General features: G+C 42.0%; 1 protein-coding gene and 1 long non-coding RNA gene across 5 annotated transcripts in view; one reads left to right on the forward strand and one right to left on the reverse strand.

Moving 5' to 3' along the window:
- LHFPL3 (LHFPL tetraspan subfamily member 3) overlaps positions 1–23,295 on the reverse strand; it is a 563,045-nt gene that overhangs the window by 94,822 nt on the left and 444,928 nt on the right. The window lies entirely within an intron of this gene.
- The window catches only part of LOC125752909 (uncharacterized), a 48,921-nt gene that overhangs the window by 14,273 nt on the left and 11,353 nt on the right, over positions 1–23,295 (forward strand). Inside the window, exons 2-4 of one of the 2 annotated variants that reach the window (XR_007403497.1) lie at positions 2,677–2,824; positions 19,139–19,245; positions 22,475–22,759. This is a non-coding gene — a long non-coding RNA (uncharacterized LOC125752909). The remainder of the gene's footprint in view (positions 1–2,676; positions 2,825–19,138; positions 19,246–22,474; positions 22,760–23,295) is intronic. The other variant, XR_007403498.1, reaches the window with a different exon arrangement.

Genomic DNA, 23,295 nt, shown 5'->3' on the forward strand with positions numbered 1-23,295 from the left:
AGAGTCATAAATGAAATGACTAACATTCAAATCCAGGGTGTCGGAGCCACAGTAGAATGAACTTCCTCTGTGCTGTTTGGGTCAGACTTTTCTTTACCTTCCATAGCAAGTTCCTTAAGCTATTCATTTGGTACATATATATATTCATATATAAAACATATATATATGGATGTGACTCATATTATTGACATGATTTTTTAAAAAAAGATTTTATTTATTTATTCATGAGAGACACACACACACAGAGGCAGAGACACAGGCAGAGGGAGAAGCAGGCTCCATGCAGGGAGCCCGATGTGGGACTCAATCTGGAGACTCCAGGATCACACCCTGAGCCAAAGGCAGACGCCCAACCACTGAGCCATCCAGGCGTCCGGACATGATTGTTCTTAAAGGAAATACTATTCAACAAATAATTCAAAATTAAAAGTGTTGCTGTTGTGAGAGTACTGGCAAGATATTTTAAGAAGGACATGTATCAAGACCTGGGGTGGGGGACACTGTTGACCTTGGGATTTTTCCTAATAGAAAACCTCTTGTGTCCAAGCTCAGCCCCTCAAAGGCACATGTGGATAGTTCCTCTAGTACCTACGGCAACATTCACTAATCTGCTCTCCTAAGTGGGAACTGGAAAGGACTCTTCACATTTTGCTCTGTCTCTTCAGCACATGTACTAAAAAAAGAATCAGAAGGCCTATGTGCCTCTTCTTCCTGTCTCAGGAATCTGACATTTAGGAAAAAAGATGTTAAACGATTTACAAACTTCTGGAGAGCCCCAGGCTGGAAGACCTGCACTTTACTTTTTATTTTTTTTTAATCTGCCCCTCCTCTCCACTACACAGCTTTATTGAGATATAACTGACATATACTGTTGTGTGAGTTTGGGGTGCACAACATGCTGATTTGATACACTCCTGTATTGCAAAATGATTCCCACCTCAGGTTAGCTAACATTTCTATCACATCATGTAATTATCATTTCTTTTCTGTGGTCAGAACATTTAAGATCAACTCTCTTGATGACACTTAGGTATGCAAGTGTTTCAAGTATAACACAGTATTATTAACTACAATCACCAAGCTGCACATTGTATCCCCAGAATTTCTTTGTCTTATAATTGTTTTTAGCTTTTTAAAAAAATTTCTTAAGATCTTATTTTTTATTTGAGAGAGAGCTTCAGCAGAGGTTGCAGGGGGAAGTAGTGGAAGGGCAGAGGGAGAGGGAGAAGCAGACTTTTTGCTGAGCAGGGAGCTCGAAGCAGAGACCTCAACATGGAGCTCCATCCTAAGACCCTGAGATAATGACCTGAGCCGAAGGCAGATGCTTAACCGACTGAGCCACCCAGGTGCCCCTGGGAGTTCGTACCCTCTGGTCAATATCTCCCCAATTCTCTAGCCCCAGAGACCTCTGGCAACTGTCATCCTACTCTGTGTCTATGAGTTCACCTTTTTAAGGTTCCACACAAAGTTCCACATTAGTATTTCTTTTTCCGAGATCTATATTTTTAGATCCATTCTTAAACTCTTGGCAAGATGATCAAAGACCAATAGGGTTTGTGTGAGGGGACAGCAAATGACCAAATGGTAATTAGTGGAATCAGTGTTTTGTGAAGGGGTTACCCTAAAATCAAAGAGACATTCCTTATGACAATAATCTTTGCTGTTGTTGTTATTCACCTGTTTTGAAGACTCACTAGCGTAAGGTATCTAATAAATACTGCCTTGCAGTGTGTGTAATTACTACAAGTTGATTAAATCAGCCATTGGTAGAACAAAAAGAATGGAATACTTATCTCTCAATACACAGACTCCTGTCACCCAGAGCTTTGGCCTTAGGTTTGTCAGCTCCAGCTCTTCTCCAGTTCCAGAGAATTTTACCATGTTGTGGAAAGAGTACAGGCTTTGGGAGTCATGTAGGCCACAGAATACTCATTATGAACACCTATTACATACCAGTCACCATTCCAGGGATTGGGTCCTAAGCAGGCAGTCACAGAGGCACACGTTCAAATCCCAGCTCTTTCACTCCCTAGCTGGATGGTCCTGGGCAATCCAGACACTTGTGAGGGGGGTGGTATTTCAAAAGATGGGAATAATAACAAGTCTTCCATGCTGGAAGTAGGGGTTGGTGGGATTCATTGGAATTATGAACACTAAGTGTCTGACCATGTTTTAAATATCTAGCATGTGCTTGATAAACAGCACCACTTAAAATAACCTGGACACACTGGTTCCTGTGGGATGTGGGCATCATTTGCTGTTTGATGGCTCCTCATCTCTATCCAAAAGGATGTCACTGAAGGGAGAGCAGAGTAGTCAGAGAGTCAGAGCATTTAAAACACAGACACAGCCCTTGGGTGAACATATCATACCACTTTTCTCCTCTTCTACTTGGCTGGAGGATAGTACTGGCTAACGAGGCAGAGTTCCAGACTACCTGACCACAAATAAATACTTCTGTTGAATGAACAAGGGGACCATATACTGTGATTTCCTCTCAAGGGCATCCATTAATGGTCAATGATCAGTGCCCACCAATGTAGGAATGGACATTCAGAAGGTTCAGTCATGAATCTGCTCTATAATTTGGGTGGGTGGATGTGTGGGGGTGGGGAATACATAGATAGAAAAGACACCCATATTGCTGTGACCATTAATATCTCTTGTATTTCACAGAGAGGAGCCAGGTCCGTGGATTCATTCTCTTTTTCTCCTGCTTTGTCTTTTGCTTCTTCTCCCCCTTCTTCCTCTGCCATGCACCATATTTATCATCCTCATCCTCATCCTCAGCAGCAGCAGAAGTGAGAAGCACCATTATGTTTCAGTGAGTACTTGTGAGGGTACAAGCATTGGGTTCTAGAAGCCCTTTCCGTGAGTTTGAGAAGGCTGTGCATCCCTTGTCAATCAGGCAGGTTTGAAGAAGGTTTTGAGGTAGAGATGACAATTTGGGAGTTGAGATCTGTATTCATTTTCTAGGGCTGCCATAACAAAGCCCCATTGACTGAGTGGCTTATATGACAGAAATTTATTGTCTCAAAGTTCTGGAGGTCAGACGTCTAGGATGAAGGTAGTGGCAGGGTTGCTTCCTCCTGAGGGCCATGAGGAAGAATCTGTTACAGGCTTCTCCCTTCTGGTGTTGTGGTGGCCATCTCTGGTGTTGTGAGGCTTGCAAAAGCATTATCCCTATCTCTGCTGTCGTCTTTACATGGTCTTCTCCCTATGCTTTCTGTCGTGTGTCCAAATTTCCCTTTTTGGAAGGACACAGTCAGGAGTGGTCCTGGCTTAGGGGCTAATCTGTGACTGCACTGTAACCTTATTACCTTTGTAAAGGCTGGATTTCCAAATATGGTCACACTCTAAGGTACTGGCAGTTAGGAATCCAACAGTTTTTTTTTTTTGGCGGGGGGGGATGCAGTTCACCTCACAACAGGGTCATGGAAATAAAAGGAATTGTAAGAATATGTAGAAAGAGGACTGAGAAAAGGAGAAGAGAATTTCCAAAAGTAGTGTTTAATGCCTGAGAGGCATTATGAATAATATGAGGTCATTGGCTGCGGCAGCTCTGAGGGGGAAGGCAGATGCCTGATTTCCTGATCTGTGCATGGCCCCCAGTAGGCCCTCATTCCAGGGCCCAGCCCTACAGGTGCTTGATAAATTTTTGTTCACAAATTAATGAGGGCAAAAGGACCTCCTTGTATTAACACATAATTAATTTTCATTCTAGATGTGTCCAGAGAATTTAATTATTTTGGTTTGTTTTCCATGTTGAAAACATTCAGATGATGTTCAGATCAAAGAACATAAGGGACAAACATCCGAAAAAGATCCTAAGTGCTCTTTGTTTTAGTAGACACTCCAGAGAAAATGTTCACAGTCACCAGGAGAGCATGTATCATTACTAGAAAGAGATTTTTTGATAATTCAGTTCCCAGAATCCAGAACTCGTATTTTTGTCAAAAACAACTTTGGAGTCAATGCAATCCCTTTATTGGTGTAAGAAACTGCAGAGATCAAGAACCATTTGCAGATTCTTGGGATAGACTGTTGTAGAAAAATCCCTCCCCCCATCAGAATGAGTTTTATCTTTAATTAATAATTCAGAAGATGTAACACATCTCAAAACAGTCTATGAATAACTCAGTCCTGGACAAATTGACACTTAAGTATGAGTGAATCATTATGCTCCATAGCATATTGCATCAGAACTCTGGGAAAAAACCCACAGTGAGACAAATGCCTAGCATTTTCAAGTGGTTATTACCCAAATGACCTAAACATCAATTAGGAAAAAAAAGTAGTGAGCCTCCCCCTCATCCTATTCTTTTGTCTGAAAGCCTGCATGTAGCAACAGCTATGTGACAGGCAGAGCTGTTTCTTCACCCAGGATTGCTGGAAGTCCTACATCATCAGTCTTATGCATTATAACACAGCCTATGGCAGGCTTTAATTACCCACAAATGTGCCACCTGTCGCCTTCTTAGCGCTAAATCATGAAATGCACCAGGGTTTACTGTGCAATGAGATTCAAACACTATACAGAGTTGCAGAATCACAGAATCCACAGAAGAATAAAGCTCAGGCTTCAGATGAAGCAATGTGGCTAGGGCAAATCTGGTCGATCCTATTCCCTGAGGGGTAAGGGATCCAGTCTGAAAACTGCACACAGTGCAGAGAGGAGATGGGTGTGAGCAGAAAGGGGACTTGGGGCCAGCCTCAAAAGCCCCATAGGAGAGAGAAAATATGACTCTCCATGTAGGATTATGGTTCTCCGAAGAGCTGAGAGACCCTGGAGCCTGACTGAAGGAAAGGCTTTGTGCTTTGGTGGCTGGAAGCTTTTGTGTAGCACTATGAATCCTCCTTCAGTGCAAATGCAGTGTGGGCTCTGTAAGGCTGCAGCTGGGCATCCTGAAAAGCATTAAAGAGAACAAGAGGAAGGAACTGAAGACAGAAAGAAGACTGAGGTGGGACCACGTAGGTCAACTCTGGCCATTCACGGTGACTCCAGATAGGAGAAGACTTCAAAACCAGTAACAGGTGATGATTGCCCACATCATCACAGGCAGTCATGATTTGCCATCAGCAAGAATTACCTTTTCACTTGAGTCATTTCTGTCTCAGAGCAATTATTTTGGGGTCGAAAATGCTTCTTTACCCTTCAGCTCTGCAGCGTGGAGCATACTAGTGTAACAGACCCTAAAGGATGCCAGGAGGGCCCCAGATACCATCAATGAGAAATGTCACCAAAAATCCTTTCCTTTAAGACCTGAGGCATCTGTGATAACAGGCTCAGTCAGATGCTTTCTTTGAACAGTAAACTGAGGGCAGTGCATAGCTGAAAGAGGGGAGTGCATGGGGAGCAGAGAGTGCTAGACCTTTCCCAGGGTATAGAAGTCTCTGGTTGTTTAAGATTAGTATTGTGTTCTGGGTAGGGGGGACCATGGTAGAGCTGGGAGAGATTCTGAAAGAGATGTGGGAGGGAAAAAGAAGTGCATTGGTTGTTTACTGCTGAACAACAACATGAGTACAAACTTAGTGACTTAACACAGGACATATTTATTAACTAACTTTTATGTCCCCTGTCCCAGTATCTCTCACAAAACAGCAATTAAAGTGTTGGCCAGAATGGAAATCTCATCTGAAAGCTCGACTGGGGGATGATACAATTCCCAAATATATGGTTGTCAGCAGACTACAGTACTTTAAGGGCTCTGGGACTGAGGGGCTCAGTTCGTATCTAGAAGGTATCTTCAGTTTAGGGCCATGTGGGCCTCTCCAATGTGGCTGCCTGCTTCATTCCAGCATCCAAGCCAAGAAGTTTATAGAGACTCTGCGAGTAAGATGGAAGTCACAGTCTTACACCCTAATTGCAGTAGTGACATTCCATCACTACTGCCATATTCTGTTGATTAGAAACAAGTCACAGGTTACACCCACTCTCAAGGAGAGGGCATTACAAAAGGACAGAATACCAAATGTTGGGGATCAGTGGGGGACCACTTAGAGGCTGCCCACCACAGGGAATAAAGAGGGATAGCAGATATCTGGCTTTCTTCCCCACTGCTTTCTATCTCATATTTCTTCTGGTAATTATACCTAGATTTTCCTTTGAGGGAAAGCACTTTCTATTATTCCTTTTAAAGTAATTCTGGCAGTCTCAAGTTCAGAGATGGACACGTTACTCAAGTGTGGTCAACTGGAATGTCCTATGCCTGATGATAGTGACTGGCTTAGACTTGGACACACGACCCAACAAGAGCCAATGAAAAACAATGAAACTTTCTTGGGATCCCTGGAAATATATGGTTTATTTTTCAGAATGATTTAAAGCCAGAGAGGACTTAGGGTCTGGAGCTGCTACTCCATTTTCTATGGCATAAAGCCCAAGACTGAAGGTAACATAGCAGAAGAAGAACCAAGAAGAGATACCGAGTCTTGATGTTATTGTTGAACAAGCCTTGAATCCAACTGTGCCTTAAGTGAATTATTCCTACTGTGTTCAGTCCAGTTTGGGTCAAGTTTTCTGAGATTTGCAGCTGAAAGTGTCCTAATTGACAGATAGGAAGAAACTAATATTTATTTGACACATTTTAGGGTTATGAACATCCCATAGCTTATTTGAGGGCAACTTTTGACTCCTCCATAGTTTTTTTTCTTGAAGATTTTATTTATTTATTCATGAGAAACACACAGAAAGAGAGAGGCAAAGACATAGGCAGAGGGAGAAGCAGGCCCCATGTAGGAACCCCAACATGGGACTCGATCCTGGGACTCTGGGATCATGCCCTGAGTCAAAGACAGATGCTCAACCGCTGAGCCACCCAGGCATTCCACTTCCACAGTTTTATTTAGAGTTGACAAATTATTTTACCCATACTGATAAATATTTTACCCAAAATATTTAGCCCATTGTGAATTGTCCTAATGTGAGGCATACAAGAGTAGAGATAAGGGGGGTGGGATCACTTTCCTTCCATCTTTGACTTTGTGATATTTTTAGCAGCCTAGAGAACCATAGGGATTCCAAGATATTTATATATCCTTCATAGGAATTCATAGCTTCTTCTAGAGCAGATTTATGGCAATATACCTTATTTTTAAAAAAAAATCAAGGTAACTTCCAGCACAATGTCTTTATTGATATGCATTGTGTGCTTTGTACATTCTAATATTCTCTCACTCCCTTTCTGTACCTTCACTCCAGAAATGAAGGAATATGTGTTGACATTTCATTTTATTTCAACTTGCATCAGAGTCTTTTGGTGGCTTTGCCTGGCCTCTAAGTTAGCTCGAAGGCTGAATGTGTTAATAGGCTGTGTCAGGTGTGGGTGCACACACCAACTGGTTGGGTGTTAGGGCCATTAGTATGAAAAACAAACAGACCTAACTTTAATAAGCCACTAATATTCAGGTTGCTGTTATTTTTATGATATAGCTAATTGGTACCTAAAATGCAATCCCTGAATACAGTTCATTTATTTTCAGAGATAAAATGGGGATAATGGTTATATTGCAACCATTAAAGGGATTGCAATATAATGTCAAATATTAATGCAGTTTTATTTAATAAGCATAGACTGGTTACCTGTGCTGAGTACTCAACAAAATGTTGGTAAATAATTAATTTTTCAATGATGCTGCAAACATCATAGTATAAGTTTCTCTGAGTAAGTCTGACATTAGTTTATTAATGGCATGCTGAGGATTGTTTGATTATTGGATATAGTGTGATATAAAAACTATATAAATGGCAGAAAAACAGTTCATATAATATAAAAGGGACAAAGGTAGGGGCTATTTCCTAGACAAGTTTATTTATCAACAGTGATTTATTTTGCTCTTATTACAGCTTAGATCTAGGACTGTTGCATACCAATGGGTAGTTTGTCCCCTAAACAAAGGCACCTAGCCAAGGGGGTATTTCCATTGGATATAGAAACCAATCTTCCTTCTATTTATCAATCCTTTACCCTGGTGTGGAGATGAATCTACTATGGCTTGGGGGTGAGTAGGAGTTCTGCTCTGTGAATAGCCCATCTGTCCCTCTGTTAAGGTGAGTTGGGTGGAAGGAGTGAGCATAGTAGAAAGGTATGGCTGTAAAGATTAATCCACATATGCTTCCTGATCTTTAGGAGTTTAACTCAAGTGTAGGGTTTAGATAGGCAAACTGAAGATGCAATAAAGGCTAATGATGGTGTTGGAACATATGGTCCTGGCCTTGGAACCATAGTTGAGGAATATGATCTACAAATGAAGAAAGGGTACCTGGAATGGGGGAAACAGCAAGTGCAGAAATAAGTGGAGTGAAAGCATCTTGTCTATTCTAGGAATGGTAAATAGTTGCTACGGCTTGAACTTGCAATGTGTGAGAGAGGGTGGAGTGGTAGTAGGACAGGCTAGACCAGAGCTAGATAGAAAGGTGCTTCTAGAACAAGATATGGAGTTTGAACATCACCTTTTAGTCATGGGGCATCATTGTAGATTTGAAACCTGGAGAGCAGAGTGAATGAGGATGGGTTGTAAAGAGGGGATATAGAGATAGGGTCACATCATTCAGGTAAGAGATGACCAAAGTGAATCTTGGCATTGGCACTGGGAATGGAAAGAATGTAACATACACGTGAGATAGTTCAGAGGTATACAGCTGACCCTTGGACAATACAGGACTAACCTGTACAGTTGAAAATCTGCATATAACTTTTGACTCTCGTAGAACTAAACAAGATGCCTACTGTTGACAAGAAATCTTACTGATAACATAGTTGATTAACATATTTTGTTACATTTTATATGCATTATGTACTGTATTTTTACAATAAAGCTAAAAAATGATAGGAAAATTATGAGGAAGAGAAAATACATTTATAGTAGCATATTATTGAAAAAAAATTCATGTATAAGTGGACTTGCACAGTTCAAAACTGTTGTTCAAGGGTCAACTTTAGTCAAGGGTCAGCATGTAGTCTACATGCTCTAGTCTACTGTTGGATGGTGGTAAAGGGAGGGGCTTGGGTAGAGGTTAATAGCAATGTCAAAGGTATAGCAATGTCAAAGATGTCAAAGATGTACTACTACAACTCAAAGTGTAAAAAAACCCCACAACTTTTTAAAATTGTCTATTACTTAGTTCATTTTTGATAGCTCTTAACCAATAGTGAGGGAGAAAAAAACCTATATGAAAGAAACACCTTAGTTCAATTAAAGAAATCCCACTCTTCCATAGATCCTTTCAGGTTAAATCTATTTCTTCTGGTTAGACTCAGACTTTCAGGGTCTTTTTGCTTTACCTTGCTCTCCAACCTCTTCTTTCATGAGTATACAGATCATCCTTGGTTTACTGAAATCCACTGTAAGTTGAAAATATGAAAAGCCAAAAATGCATTTAATGCACCTAACCTACCAAGCATCATAGCTCAGCTTAGGGTGCCTTACACGTGCCCAGAACACTTACATTAGCCTACAGTTGGACACAATCATCTAACACAAAGCCTATTTGATAATAAAGTGTTGAATATCACATTTTCATTGAATACTGCAGTGAAAGTGAAAAACAGAAGGGTCATCAGGGTATTGGTTGTTCACCCTCATGATCCCATGGCTAACTGGGAGCTACAAGTCATTGTCCTCACCCAGTATCATGACAGAGGACTGTCCCATCTATCACTAGTCCTGGGAAAAGATCAAAATTTGAAATTCAAAGTACTGTTTCTCCTGAATGCATATCACTTTCACATCATCATGAAGTCAAAAAATTGTGAGTCACACCATCATAAGTTGAGGATCATCTGTAGAAGAAAGCTCATCTGTTCTCATGGTGATGGGAGGGGACTTTCTGGGTCTGGGCTGGTCCATGGTGTGAGGGCCCTACATGGGCTGTGCTCGTCCTGGGGCCTTGGTGTTTGTACTGGTGTCTCTGCAGTCATGTTTGGTGCCCAGGTCACCTGCTGCTTGCATTCACCATTTCGGCTAATATCCTTCCCTTCCAAGTCCTCACACTCTGTGGCCTCTTTTTTTAAAATTTTAATTTTTATTTATTATTATTTTTTAATAATAAATTTATTTTTTATTGGTGTTAAATTTGCCAATATACAGAATAACACCCAGTGCTCATCTCGTCAAGTGCCCCCCTCAGTGCCTGTCACCCATTCACTCCCACCCCCCTTCCTCCTCTACCTTCCACCCTCCTCCCCTTCCACCACCCCTAGTTCGTTTCTCTGTGGCCTTTTTGACCAGCTCCCTAGGCTCAGCCTGGCCACTGGTTTTTCCAGAACTTCTCTGGTCCCCTCTGGGACAGGCAGGAATTTCTGAGGCCCCTACATGCCTGAAGCAACCCTTGGGAAAGTGGAAACATTCTTGGGCACATTTGTCTGGTCGCCTGTCTTGGCTATTTCTAATCTGTGGCTCAGGTACCAGATGACGTAGATTTCTGGATGAGGCTGGCAGTTTCACAAAGGAAAACCAGGCCAAGGTCCTATCTGCTCTGGGGTCTTCAGAACCTATCAGGGGCTTCTTACTGTACTCTTGCCTACTGTCCACTCCCTGGTTTTGCCCCAGATTTGAGGGTATGCCTAGAAACTCTACCATTTTAATGCCTACCCCTAGTTCTAGCTCCTCCTTCCCACACTGTCTTACTTTGGCTAGAAAGGAGAGGAAGTAGATCACTGAGGAGTACTCCAAGATGTGTTTGCAAAGGTAGGCTAGATGATAGTGGCAGTGGGCAAAGTTATGGGTGTGGGGATAAAGGGACAATTCGCTCAGTTTAGACAGGGTGAATTTGAGGTGTCTGAGGTATTCTAAGGCATTCTGCATTTGGCAGAAAGAAATCAGATTTGTAGACAAGAATGGTTGTGGCCAATGGTGGTGATGGGGGGCCTCCTTTGTAACAAAAAGAAGCCCCTGAAAGAAGAACATATTCTATTTATTTATTCATTCAGTCATTCAATAAACATGAACTGAATGCCTGGTATGTGTCAGGGCCTGTTTTTGACTCCAGAGAAAGCAGTTAATAAATAACAAAAATCCTTCCCCTCATAGAGCTTACATTCTTCTGTTAGCACAAGAATGCCAGGGTGATTACAATTAATAACATCATTTTAACAGAAGAAAAATGCATTTCTTGGATGAGAATAGACCATACTATCCTCAGAAAAAAAAAAACAAAAACAAATATTTCACAATGAGGAAAAAAAAGAAAGAGTAGTTGTGGCCAGAGTTGCAGGTTATGGGTAGTTCAAAACAACAGAATGGGTCAAGTTAAGGAAGGCACAAGAAAGAGATGGAGGGGAGGAGACCCTGGAGGATGAGGAGCTAGAAGAACCCTGGCAAGGAATGGTTGGGGAGGCAGGAGGAGGGTTCTCGCTGTCTCTTAGGCACGAAGCCTGAGCCCATCACATACAGACTCCGGAGAGCTTGAGGCCTCTTGGAAAGTGCACAGAAACCCACTTAAAAGGCATTACGGAAAGTTCATTTTGCCTTTCAAATAAAGAGGCATGCACTAGGCAAGCTGAAATGGAAGCTCAGTTGTCGGTAGGTAGGTTTTCAAAGGGAACAGCAGTAAAGGACAAAATTGGGACCCAGAGTCCTGTACTTGCAAGAAGGAAGGTCACCTGAGGAGCTGAGGAAGGTCACCTGAGGAGCTGAACGGGAGATTCCGGCCCCCGCGGGCTCTGGGGCAGGAGGAAGACGGATGCCAATGCCATTGCCAAGAAAGAGGGAGACCGACTCTGAAGATCAGGGCAGCGAGTGTACGGCTGCAGGGTGAGTTGTGGGAAGGCAGGCTAGCATGGGCATTAATCAAGGGAAGAGCAAAAGGAAAATGAGGTGCTTCAGGGCAGAGTATGTGGGAAGGAGAGCACCACGGAGATCATTAGGAGATGACCATGACTCCCTGGCACAGCAGGCTCTTGGGTCCGCAGAGGGCTGCTTCCTGCTCCAGGCATCGGGGCGGGTCTAGAGGCCCAGATCCTCAATGCCAAGGGCATTCTAGAAGAGCCCCCTGCTGTGCCATGGAAGGGGGAGGGTCTGAGGGCCTGGGGGCTTTGCCATGCAGCTGGGCAGTGCTGGCACTTCGGGGATCCATAGTGACCCCACCGACCTGGGAGGGTCATTATCAGAGGAAGGGAGTCTCTTCTCCAGGTAAGGCTGGTGCAACTGCCTGGATGTAACTGTGCTGCACACCTTTCCCATCAGCAAGTGTCTGAGACTCCGCTCACATCCAAACTTTGCTGTCTTGACCATGAGCCAGCCAGGACAAGGGCCCAGAGCCCATAGCCCAGAGCCCAGAGCCCAGGCCTTCTGGTTCCTGGGCCAGTGCCCGTTTGCAAGTCAGCAGACACCCTAAGAATAATTCCCATGCTTTTGTATTTTCATCTCTGAAAGGAGGATAGTAAAAATAGCTCTCACATAGGGGATTAGGACTGAATTTCAGAAGAGGGCAAAAAAAAAAAAAAAAAATCTGAGAAATGAGCATCCTGTCACTAGGCAATTGTTCCCTGTTTTGAAGATTATGACCTAATCAAAATTACCCAGGTATTCTGCTCTGGAAGCTCTCAGCAACCAGACAGGATGTTTTTGAATGCAGGAATAAGAAATTAACTACAGGAGAAAAACCCCACTGAATCTTAAACATTATTCTCAAGGAAAAAAAAGAAACCTCCTCCAAATCATTTTCAGATTATACCAAGGAATTCTGTACAACTTATTTCTTGCTGAAGTGGTTAGGAAAATTTTATAATATGCACAGGTGAGTCAATCCCCAAAAAGCAGTAGCAAGGACAGGAGTTGGTTTTTGAATATTTTTTGAGAAAGAAAATACGGATGGATATATGGAAGAGATATTTTAACTATTAATCACTAAAAAAATTGAGACTTTTTCTGTTTTATTTTCATTTGAGAACTAGGCTATAAAAACTCATAAAATGAGAGGCTTTCTATTACTTCTCTTTCCTGGTTCTAAGATAATTCTATATAATTCTAAGATATATAATTATATAAATAGAATCTTAAAAACAAAACAAAACAAAAACAAAAACTAAAATTTATTTCAGTGAGTGTTAAAAATTTTTGTTTTTTACTTTGTAGGCTATTTTTTCCCATAATGTATCTATGGGAAATATATTTTCTGATCTTAAATAATGTTTTTAAAAGATTTTATTATTTATTAATGAGAGACACTGAGAGTAAGAGAGGAAGAGACACAGGCAGAGGGAGAAGCAGGCTCCATGCAGGGAGCCCGATGCGGGACTCGATTCTGGGACTCTAAGATCACACCCTGGGCCGCAGGCAGGCGCTAAACCGCTGAGCCACCCAGGGATCCCCTTAAATGATTTTTTATAGGAATTCAGATTTCCCTGATCTAGATAATTCTTTTTTTCCAAGTTCTTGAGTAATTAATTAAAAAAAAAAACACACCAGAAAGCAGATTCCTTTTGTTTGTTTTATCCTTTTTATTTCTTACATGTGAGGCACATATTTTTGTCCTTAAGATTATTAGACTTTTTTTTTTTAAAAGATCATTAGATGCTTTAAAAGGACAAATGAGGAATAGTCTTTTTCTTTTCTCATGAGGACAAGAACCATAGTGGTAGCTCTGTGTATAGGAGGGGAGTCTCAGGGAAACTTTGCTTTTTTCCTCTAGTGCATACTTGCTCCCCCTGGCCTGGGCATACCTAGCTGATATGTGACACTGGGTTCCACCTAACCTGGCCTCCCTACCTAGGACAAGACGTCCATGCTAACATCAGCTGCTGCCATGTATGTTGTTGAAAGCAGCATCAAGGATAGACTAAGATACACTGGGGGAAAAAAAAGAAAAAAAAAAAAAGAAAAATCTTAGTGGTTTTTAACAGCAGAGGTTTATTTCTTGTTCATCTCCATCATGGGTTCTGCTCTATGGAGGCTCTGCTTCACATCTCCTCATTTGGGGATATATACTGGAGCAACAGTGACCATCTTGAGCAATCCTGGTCTCCCAGGCAGATTAAAGACAGGTCTGGAGGCTTCACATTGGCCATTAAGCTTTCTGGCCTGGCAGTGACACATGCCACTTCTGCTTGTCACTTACTGACTATAATTGGTCTCATGGTCTCATGGAAGTACAATCCCCATCATGTGCCAGGAAGGTGGGAAGCCAGAAACACTTGGTGAACAGCCTTAGCGATGGCTATAGTCATCCATGCAGAATGCATGTCCTTTTCCTTCTTAGGAGGATGCTGACTTTGATTAGTTATCTATCTCTCCCCCATGCTGCCCATGAAATTAGGTAAACCTGACCCTATTTTCCTGTTCCTGGAATAGACCTTGATGCACTTTAGTCAATTGAAAAAAAAATATTTTAACCTGGTTGTAAATGGTTCAGGAAGGAAGACAAGACAATTCAGGCCAATGAGAGGCTATGAGAGCTTTGCAGAAGCTTTGGGAAGGTTTCTTCTCATTCTTCTGGGACAGCTTCTAAGAGTAACTCCCTGGTTTTCCCTGGATGTGAGGAGGAAAGCATGTAAGTCCAAATGTAACTCGCAGCCATTCTGTGACCCAGAGGAGCCAGCCACCATGGTTGTTGAGCCAACAGGCAGAAAAACCTGGGTACCTGATGAAATGACTGGTTGGAAGGTCAGCCAAACCTAAAGCCTCTCCTACCTTAGGATTTCCAGTTATCCTTGCCCAAAGCATCCAAACTGATTTATCTGCTTACCTGGGTTTTCTATCATGTTTTCCCTCCTCATGTGTAGTCCCTGATCCCAACCTGGGCTCCTCATTCACACTCTACTAGCTGCCTCTCCCTCTTGTCACAATTCACTGATATAGAGAATATAGACTTGCCTCAAACTCCCAGAATCATACAAATTCCTTCCTTTGGACACTGACTTCATGACCTTTCACATGTTGTCTGCTGATCTTTAACTCTCTGCCTCCAACCACTTGGACCATTCCTGGCCTGTTTGGAGTAGCAGCCCCCACACCAATGCTAAGAAGGGGACCAGCTTCTCAAAGACATTTTTGCTTCTTTAAGGCATGTCCTTTGTATTTTGTATGTCGCCTACACACTGGTTGAAACTAAAGTGGCCTGCATGGTCAAATGCAATAAAATACAAAAGGTCAGTGGAAAAGTCCCTTCACTCTGTCAGGGGCACATAGTATCACAGAGCTGTGCGCTTTGCAATTGATTTAATGACTGGCTTGCTTGAGCCCAAAATTAGGGTTGCACTATTGAAGCCTAAGCAAACTGATTTAAAGCTGCCATTGAAACATGTCATCATATCCCATCCATGAGCTGAAGGGTGACAGTAGGGCCCATTTCCGTGGCACTTGTCAGAGCAAAGAGCAGAAAGCCCAGCACCAGTTGGGCTGGGGTGTGCTTTTCAGATTCAGATTTTAATGGGCACATTTTAGGTGAATTCTAATAGGCATGAAGTTAACACATTTTCTGTGTCTCCCAGCCCAGCTCATTTACCATCCTAAATGTAAGAAGCTGTGCCAAGTTAACTTACCTCAAATAGTTGAGGAAAAATCAGGGATGAGGCAAAGCTGCGAGCAGTCTAAGAAACAGGACTATTCTGGGAGCTGTGTGGGGGTGGAAGGCATGGTGTTACTGATGTGACTAGACATGTGGAGTCTGAATTGGCCCTTTTCTTAATTATTAATACTTTCTAAAGCCATACCACGGAAGACCTGGACCTTTTACATTTGCTGCCCTTGTATCTAACAGGAATGATTCCAGAGAGACTGCTGGCAGGTTCTAGGAAAATATTCTGAGACTGACAGTTGCTTTGGGGAATAAAGAGACAGCATGTGTCTGCTTTCCCCCCGCCCCCCATTCCGTTTCTTTAGCTCATTTTATCAAGTCATGCAAAGCTTTCACTAATACAATTGAGGCTTACAAACTGTTAGAAGAATTGCTGTCTTAATGAACATCATTTAAGGAAGAGAGGAAGAAAGAAAGCAGGCGAGGGATGGGGAGAGAGAACAGAAGGCTGTTATCTCGCTGGTTTGGCTCCCTCTCATCCAGAAGGCCTGACTTTCCGGCAATGGGAAGGAGGCCGGGTCAAATTATGGTAATTAGGATCTTATGTGGCAGCTCATGATTTGCATTTCCTTCATTTCATTGTTTCTCTTCATGTTTGCTGGAAGACTAAATAATACACTTCTATGTTTGTACCAAAGGATTATTCTTGGGATTCAGAAGAGGAATGGCCATCAGAGAGCCTGTCTGGCTGGGTTTTCCAGAACGGTTTTCAGGGGGATGAAGGCAGGTGGTTTTGTAGAATAAGGTGACCAGTTTCCAAAGGACTTTAAAGACTTTAGAAAAGGATCATAAGATTTTAAGAATTTCCCTGTGGATCTATTATGCAGGTGCTGACTACCTAGTTTGATTGTGCAGGGGATTATCAAAATCATTTATTTTCCCCTTCTGTGTTCTATTGAACATATTTTGCCTTCCAAGAGACTTAAGTTGTAGGTAAAGCCCACAGAGAGTTAGGTATAGCTTATTTTCTCATCAAATGGAGGTCACAGTAATTTCTCCTATCAATCCAGCAAATGCCCTCTAGCCCAGGCTCTGGACTTTCCCATCCATAGTGAGATGTGATTGGCAACTTCTCGCTGATAAATAGAGATTCTGATTCTCTTCAGCTGCCAATCAACCACCATACAGATCACCTTTAAATTCACTTTATATTAAACAAGGATGAAAAAGAATAGCTTGGAACACCAAACTGCAGGATTGTTTGGATGTTCCTGGAGTATATTTTAACAGAATCATAATTTCCAGGGGCTACTTTTGAGAAGAACCCATTAGAGAAACATTGGCTCTCAAATTTAGTGTGATTGCACACATTGCTGTGTGATGAACATCTGCTTTTAAAGTAGGGGTCCATACTGACAGCCATCCTAATTCTACTTCTTTGCTATCAACACCAGCTCTGTAATTCCAATTACTCTACATCATTCCCCACCTAGCAAACTTACAGAGCCTTTCAGTGCATAGCCTTTTCTGGGAAGGCCTGTGGCAACTTTGCCCACATTCTGATTATTATTCAAGTCACTAATGGTAGGAATATCAATGCTATGCATTCATCTTGTGCCAATGATGACAGCACTGAGGAGCGTCGGGGCTGGGATCATCTGGTCCACCTTTTCATTTTGCAGAAGAAACCAGGGCTCAAATTGACCTCCCCCCAAATCTGTTGGCTATTTAGAGCAGATCTGGCAAGAGAATGCAAAGGCTTCTTTATGTGAACGATTTACTGAAGTATGTGTATTATACAGGAAAGTATGCGTGTCATACGTGTAAGCTCAGGGAATTGACAAAGTGGGAACACCTGTCTGGATAGCACCCAGCTCAAGAAACAGAATCAGTACCTTGAATCTCCCTTCCCAACTATACTATGCCCCCCGACCCCATCTTGACTTCTAGTACTTTAGACTAATTTTGATTTTATATTAATAAATCCAAAATCCTGTAAATCAGCACTCCCTGCATCACCCCAGCTTCTTTGGATGCCACATTCTCCTAAAGGGGGTAACACAAAACAGTTCAGGGGTTTTAAAGGAGAGTCAAATGCTACCGGGAGGTCATATGTCCATTATAACCATGTTGGCGGCTCTGTACTCTTTCACAATTAGGGACAAGGCCACTTGATTGGAGCCAATGTGCTAAAAAACCAAAACAGGCCAAACCCAGCTCCTGTCTAGTCAGCTGTGACTGTAAGGCCACCTAGTTGGTTCTTGGCCACTCTGATGACAGTTATAATTCTATAAAGTGTGAGTTACAATCATTCTTTAGAAAAATTTATTACCATTTTTGTGGCTATTGATTTTCCTTCTGATATATTACCATCCTTGATAATATTGCTTTTTCATCACTAACATCTTAGTGGATCCAGAGAAAGAAATATCATGAGTACTTAGTAAATTTCTTCACAATGAATAACCAACTTTCTATATCTCATTTTTGTAATGCAATGCTAGTCTTTCTGTTTGCTTGTTTTCATTTTGGTTGAAATAGTCAGTTTTCTGTGACAGCTGAAATGAAATACTCAGTTTTCTTATCTCTCCTCTGTTTTCTCCCTTTTCTCTGGGCAGTAATATAAATCTACATGCTTCATTTACCACCCAGTTGTGCAGTTGACTGCATCTTATAAATGCTAGCAAATAGCAGGATCTGATACAGACGGATGGTCAGCTCACAGGATATCTGTGAGATCTGCCTGTTTTGGTCACGTATCCCTTTGCACAGATACTTATCAAAGCTTTATGGATGGAAATATAAGTGGCTGCAAAATTGGGTCTACCAGCTGTCCAAACTCTTTCAGCATGTCTGTGGATTATCTTATTTTTCTGCTCTGTAAGTTACTGAATATGGGAAAAACAGAATAGATCTTCCTCATCTAGTAAATGAAGGGGTAACATTACAGTAGTAAAAACAAGGTACAGGAAAACAAAGTGTTTGGGTTTCCTCTCCCGAGAGCATTTTATACAGCTATGTGCCTTCTTCCCCAGAGGCAGCAGAATTCTTTTGATATTTGAGTCTGGAAGCATGGGTAAGAGCCAAAAATGAAAAAGCTATTTAGTCATGGATAGTACCATGTCAAAGTGAACTGAAATAAGTAGCCATGACGGAGGTGATGAATTCATCTGTAATATAGTTTGGACTCACAGAGAATTCTAGCAATTTTTGGATTCAAAATGGGAGAGATATATGTTGTAGCTTCCAAGAAAGAAGCTGGCCATACAGAGATCTCTCAGATTAAAAAAAAAAAAAAAAACCAACCAACCAACCAAACACCCTAGGCTGCCAGCATGCTAGCTAATGAGGAGGCTAAGAGGCACACACTTCTATCCACTCTCCTTCCTGGGGTGTATACCTGTGTGGCGCTCTATCCTTTGGATGGTTGTAGGCAGCAAGCCCCTGTCTATGGAGGGAGGGATGGAGGGCAGAGATAGCACTGAGGGGAAAATGCTTTACCTTTGACTTAATTAAACTCTTTTAAATTATGCCAGAACTAGCCCCATCAATAAAATGTTGCCCACATGCTCGGTTCCCAGCCTTTTGAAATTTCCTTTGTACTTTTGTGTTTGTTTTGTGAACAAACAAAGTTTCCTGAAGCCAGGGAAGTCTAAGCCAATGACCCCTCCATTTCCTCAGATCAGATCACAGGAGTGACAGCTTGGTTACTGGAAAAGAATCAGCTCAGAAAGACAGTTCCAATTACACCGACAAGAAGCATGGAGAGAAAGGGGGCAGTTGTGGAGGTAACAAGAGAATATTAATCATAGAAAAACAATGAGAAAGTCTGGAACTTATGGAAAATATTCCAGAAAGTTCAAGATGCTCTATTCATGCTTTTCATTTATGTCAATGACATACAGAAAGACCAAATGACTTGGTGATAAAGCCACACATTTGAATAATATTTTTATAGATATGAACTGCTTTGCTTATCCTGTGTTGTTTGATTCTTATTTGAACCGGCAAGTAGAGAGATATACAATATATTCATTTTGTGTACAAGGAAATGACGCTCCAAAAGGTTGTCACTGGTTCAAAGTCACAAATGACTAGAAATCTGGTCGTCTAGCAAGCAGTCAAGTGTGAGTTTCAGTGCACTAGAATGTCCTTTTTAATGTATTTCAGGCGGGTAAGTTATAGCAGATGACATAAATTGTAATAACCAAGATTATGATAGCCTGTTCTAGACACCGTGGGTTTCAAAAGGAAGAAATGATGTGATGTTGTTCACAGGTGGTTTACAATTTGGTTGTAGAGTGTGGCCTCCATCCTGACACTGCAGGATTGGGTGGTACAAAAAAAAAAGTGTAAGCAAATTCCAGAAAGGAGACCTAAATATGGCCAGGCCAGGCTGGGAAGGTTTTCAGATGGAAAGCAGGATCTAGATGAACTGAGCAATGTACAGAAGCAGGTTCTGCCTGTGGGGAGAGCAGTGGGGTGTCTGAATCTGACCCAGGGAGCAAAAAAGCTACTTGGGAAACATCTTGATTTTTAGTTACATATAAGAAGATTTGGGAATTTGTGGGGAGAATTGCCACGGGTGGTGAATAGACCAGGCTATGAGGACTCAAATCATTTAAAGCCTCAGCATACACTTCAAGACTCGGATTTGCTTTTGGAAGCAACCAGGCAGCCAGGCCAGAGCACAGAGCCCTGGCAAACACAGATGATCCATTTGGCTTCTGCTATTCAGCCCTGTTGCCACCAGCTTTCTTCTTGTCCTGCAAGGCAATTTTGAATACAAAAAGATAGCAGGATAAATCAAGAAATTCAGAAACCCAGTGACAGATTTGGTTGGCTGGCAAATTTCACAATGTGTAATGTTACTTTAGTGCCTTCGTTACATGGTAGAGAGAGGAAAAACTCCTGGAAAAAGTTAGGGCCTGAAATCAATATGAATGTTGACAAAGACTCTTATATAGGACTTCACTCCTCCTCGAAGATGTATACGGAGGGGAATTCTCTCAAAGAACATCTAAGTCAGCCACAGGGCTTGTAATAACGGAAAGCAACAGCTTATGAATGGAGTAATTTTTGTTTTCCTACAGTTCTTTAAGGTATCCAAACCCTTTTTAAAAAAAGATTTTATTTATTTGACAGAGAGAAATAAAGAGTGAGAGAGGGAGAGGGAGCGCACAGCAGAGGGAGAGGGAGAGGGAGAGGGAAACGGAGAAGCAGGTTCCCTGATCAGCAGGGAGCCCAATGATGGCCTTGATCCCAGGATCCCAGATTATGACCTGAGCCGAAGGCAGATGCTTAACTGACTGAGCCACCCAGGTGCCCTATTCCAAACCCTTTCTAAGGTACACATGGATTTCGCAGAAAATGATGGGGAGACAGCGACTGGTGCCTGACAATAGGAGCCAGTTTCTTCTGGTAGGTGGGGTAGTAGGACATGCAGCTGGAATCTAGGTTGCTCTGTTAATTTTGTTTTTCTCATGGCAGCATCCTGTGCAGATAGTTGAAGGTGGTTGGAACATGAAAAAGGCCAGAAACCCAGTAGAGTTAAAGAGGTCCCCATTAGCATTTCTCCCAACCTCAGGAGTCTGTTGGGGTTTACAAGCCTTAAAACTGACCTATTCCCTTACCTCTGTCCCTAGGACTGTGCTAGATTGTATCCATATATTTTATCAAGAACATCATATCCTCATGAGGTATAGTATGAAAGAGAGAAAGAGAGAGAGAGAGAGAGAGAGAGAATTTAAGTTGTGCAGGTTGGCTACTGGCCTCCATTCTAGTTAGGGAAGGCAAGCTCTCAGCGGGCATGTGTCAGGGGCTATAAATTCATCTATACTTGCTTCTTCTCAGGTCCCCTGTGCTTTCCATAGTGTGAGCATCTTGCCATGGTGTGTATTTTAGAGTTTAAAGAAATTATTTTTCCATAAATACAAGAATGGTGCTCAACCAGGAAGCAACAATTGCTTCCCATGCTGGTGGGAAGAAATGTTTGATGTGTTGGATATAGAGACACGGTGGTGCTTTCCTAAAGGGATTCTCGAGGGCAATTGGCTCTACATAACTTTTTGCCCCGACACTGACTTTATCCACAACTCCTGTGTAAATGCAATCTTGTTGAAAGATGAGAGAGAGAATGAGTGAAGGTGAAGAGAAAGATGATAGAAGCAGCAAGTATGGCATCGAGGACTCTTTCACCAGCACTTCAGGACACTGAGTCCTTGCCCATGAGTGGTCCCAAGTTCCAACTGTTCAAGTAGCATCTTTCTCTCTGGCTTTAGCAAGTTTCAGTGCATTCATATGAGGAAGGCAGGGAAAAGACAGCCCTACCCTCATTAAAAACAAAAAAACCCCCACGAAAGTCAAGGTACTGACTGGCCTCAGTCAGTGAGAAGCATTAGACATTGAACTGTGGATTCAGTTTGTCTTCTTACATGTATAATTTAAGCACAAAATAGAGCACTACATGCTTTCTCAACAGCGAGAGAGCAAACATAACAGAAAAAGGTTTTTATAGTCCCATTGGAGGAAGCCCTACAATAGATTGAAAAGATAAAGTGTGAAATGGTGTGTGAAGAGAATGAGCTAAGTTAACGGAGGAGTCAGTCTGAAAAGCTGTAGCTGACAGGATTCGGGATGGAGGATGCTGATGCCTTCTGGAAAGCGTGGTCGTGAATAGTCTGTTGATACTCCTTGATACATGCTGAGCTCTCCAACAGGCTGTAGGTGATTCTGTACTGCTTATTTGACTACATTAGTTGACCTAAGTCACATGTCAGAGATTATGAGAACAGAGCTAGGAAATCTGCTGAGAATACTCGTCATGGAGGAATTGCGTTTTCTTCCATGTGTGAACAAAGAGAAATGGTTTCTACTCTGTCTATGGTACTATGCATGATTTATAAAAGCATCACTAGGGACAGGTTGTATTGCATGGGGTTTAAGAATTCAATGAGAAAGAATGTAAGGAAGACAATCATCTCAAATCTATTGTTCTCATGCTTTCTATTGTTTTAGGACATGTGACTACACTGGGAATGAGCTCACATTACTTTTTGGCTTCATACCTGCTGTGTTTCAAGAAGTCACCCGAATTATACTGAAAGCACTTGTAAGACTCTCCTATACCTGAAGGGCAGAGAGCCGAGTAAGGAGAACAGGAGGCCTCAGGGATCATGCTAGGAGGGTTTCTGCGTGATTCCCAATGCAACGGTGAGCACGAGCCCACTTCAGAAGGGAAGAATATCTGCCATATTGCCCACTGCTGAAAACATTTAAAAGACAACAAAACAAAGCATGAAGGTAAGTGGCTTGCGATAGCAAAGATGCAGCATGATAATTACAGGTTGTAACTAGGCCTAGTCGCACCCGGGGCATGATGAGAGAATTTTCTAGAACTGTCTTGTTGGTTCTGAACAATGCTGGGTTTTAGTAAATATATTACATTGTCTCTTTAAAAGTTATTGTTCTAATAATGCAAATGCATTCATATGATCTGGGTAATTAAACTTAATTGTGTAATTAGAACAAACGAGCAGAATTAGATTGCACTAACCATATGTAACAACATTATTAGGTACATAAATCTTTTCTCCAGTTTTATATGGAACCCATCCTCCTGCCCCTCAGAGTAGCCCACAATGAACTGTCCCACAAGACCATGAACTGTCATCTTGTGTTGTTCAGGATGGCACCTATCATTTCAGTCCCCCTTACTCCCCCCACCTAAAAGGAATTATACATGGCACTAGAGGTATGCTAGTGAGGACCCATGCCTAAGTAACAGATTCAGAAAGTCGATTCTATGACAGTAATAATAGCTGCTATTTATTAAGCAA

Source organism: Canis lupus, chromosome 18, assembly GCF_003254725.2.
Source record: "Canis lupus dingo isolate Sandy chromosome 18, ASM325472v2, whole genome shotgun sequence".
Taxonomy (NCBI): Eukaryota; Metazoa; Chordata; class Mammalia; order Carnivora; family Canidae; genus Canis; species Canis lupus.